Source organism: Myotis davidii, unplaced genomic scaffold (genome assembly GCF_000327345.1).
Source record: "Myotis davidii unplaced genomic scaffold, ASM32734v1 scaffold274, whole genome shotgun sequence".
Classification (NCBI taxonomy): Eukaryota; Metazoa; Chordata; class Mammalia; order Chiroptera; family Vespertilionidae; genus Myotis; species Myotis davidii.
In genome coordinates this window covers 2,209,754-2,212,288 of record NW_006285613.1, presented here as the reverse complement: position 1 = coordinate 2,212,288, position 2,535 = coordinate 2,209,754, and the positions used below count along the sequence as shown (strand labels likewise).

At 63.5% G+C, this 2,535-nt stretch overlaps 1 protein-coding gene across 1 annotated transcript in view; it reads right to left on the bottom strand.

Moving 5' to 3' along the window:
* Window positions 1-2,535, bottom strand: part of MGAT5B (mannosyl (alpha-1,6-)-glycoprotein beta-1,6-N-acetyl-glucosaminyltransferase, isozyme B) — a 54,476-nt gene that overhangs the window by 45,751 nt on the left and 6,190 nt on the right. The window lies entirely within an intron of this gene.

The following is a 2,535-nucleotide window of genomic DNA, read 5'->3' as shown; positions in this document are numbered from 1 at the left end:
GCCGTGCGGGGCGAGATGCACACCGGGGCCTGAGCTCTGGCCTCCTCAGCGAAGGCTCTCTGAGCGCGGCCCCCAGACCACGGCCGCGGCCTGGAGATGCGGGAGGCACAGTTCCTGAGCCCACCCTGGGGTGACTGAGTCAGACACTGTGGGGGGGGGTTTTTCGCAGCCCCTCCCCCCCCGTCACTACCGAACGGTAAGATCTAGAAGGGCAGGGCCGTGTGGCTGCCTCCTGTGCCCAGACCCTCCCTAACCCGCATCTTCACCAGGCAGGCACGCGGTCGGTGGTCAGCCTGTGCCGTGGCCTGGCCAGTGTGAACCAGCAGCTGTTATGGGGTGTCACACGCGTGTGCTGTCACAGTCAGGAGAGCTGGCTGAACGCGACTGCTGTTCATGCTTCACCACCGAGTGGCTGCCTATTTCCCAGGTGCCAGGCACCAACGCCGGCCCAGGGACCAGGGAGCCACCCTCAGGTCCCCAGCCCCCGCCCCCGCTGCTTCTGTCCCAGATCCTGGGCTCCCAGCATAGTCCTGGGGTGGCCAGAGGCGGCAGCTGTTCTGGGATTTTTATCTTTTTTAAAAAATATATTTTTTAATTGGTTTCAGAGAGGAAGGGAGAGCAAGAGAGAGATAGAAACATCAGTGAGAGAGATCATTGATCAGCTGCCTCCTGGACACCTCCCCTGGGGTTCGAGCCCACAACCCAGACATGAGAGAGAGAGAGAGAGAGAGAGAGAGACATCAATGATGAGAGAGAATCATTGATCAGCTGCCTCCTGCACACCCCCCAGTGAGGATGGAGCCCGAAACCGGGGCATCGAACCGTGACCTCCTGAACTGAGCCCCGCTGACCGGGCTGCTCTGGGGCTTTAAATCGATCCAAGAACTGGATGAACCAACAGAGCTGAAAGGGGATCCCTCCCCGCCCCTCAGGTCAGGCTGAGGAACCCGATCTCACATGGAGCCATGCTCACCATGCGGAGCCCCCCAATCACCCCAGAGGCCTCCAGCCCTCTCACCGCCACCCCATCCTCAAGCCCCACTTTGTCTGTCTCTCCGTGCAGGACTGGCGTCATGCATTTTAATCTTCATTGTTGGAAGCTGGCAGAGCAGTATTTAATTAAAACCTGGCCCATTAAAGAAACACATCGTTGCCGAAGAAAATAAAAGCACCACAAGATTCCCACCCATGTCGAAAGGAAGCTGTTCCAGACCAAATCGGAGAAGGGGCGGGACCCGAAAGCCGAGAGGGGCCGGGGGCTTCCTCCCGGAGACAACGGCACAGGACGTGGCTCCCTCACTGTCCACCACCCCCCACTCCAGCCCTGGGTGTGTGTGTGGGGGTGGCGGCCCTGGGTGTGTTGGGGGGTGGCGGCCCTGGGATCCCACAGACGAGAGCCGCTGGTCTCGGGCCAGCAGCCAGAGGGACCGTGTGAGAGGACGTGGTCACACACCCAGGAAGGTCCTCCCAGCCTGGGGACCAGACTGGAGTTCCTCGGCAAGCCCTCTCCCTCCCTCCCCCAGCCATGGGGCTGCCCTGAGAGCTGGGGGCCTGAGCTGCCAGGGCCCCAAGACCGGCATGAGCAGGTGTCTAGCCTGGAACCCAGAACCTGAAGTGCCCACACACCCCGCCTGCCTCACCCCAGTCCTGAGGCCAGTGCCGCTGCCCGTGAGGACTGCAGGAGGAGTGACATGGCTGGAGGCTGCCCCCATCTTTAGGGACACTGAGACCCTGAGGTGAAGGTACACATCTTGGGGGGAGGGAAGCCTGTGCACTCCCAGAGTTTGAAAGAACCAGGGCAGGACCCCCAGGATGCAGCGGGGAGATGGGGTTCCTCAGCCTGGCCTGGGGGTGGGGAGGGATCCCCTTTCAGCTCTGCCAGCTCAAGCTCGGGTCAGCGGCTGGGCTCCTGCAGCCTGGACAGCAGGGCAGAGGGGGGGGCAGGTTGAGACAGGGTGAGGACCCTCCCAACACCCCAGGTCAGCTGGAGGTCAGAGGGTGTCCTGAGGAGCAAGACCCCTTCCCCAGGCGCCCGCTTCCCTTGGGAACCTATGTCGGGGCTCCTGAATCTCTCCCCTTCGCCGGCTCAGGCCCTGCCGCCTGAGTCCCCCAGCCTCATGGTCCTCCCGCACCCCACCCCCGACCCCCGGACAGTGGGGGTACCGCATGGCTCCTGCCTTCCCGGGGGCTGTCTCTGGGATGGAGGGATGATCTGCAGGAGAGGCGGGAGCCCCCAAAAGCAAGGTCTCCTCCTCACAGGAGGCCTCAGGGGAGGGGCTCAAACTCCCCCTCCCAGAGCCCAAGCCTCAGGCTCCTGTACCCTCTCCAGTGGCCGAGGCCAGAGTGCGCGCCCCCTGATCCCCTCTCCTCTGCCGGCATTGGGGGTTAAGTCCCCATTAGAGAGGGTCCTTGCCCCAACCTCGGGGCCCCTGTTGGAGACTGCCCGCACCCCACATGGAGAAGGGGCGTGCTCGCTGAAGCGGGGAGGGGAGGGGGGCCCAGGAGGAGGGGGAGCGCGGACCCAGGGCTGCAGGG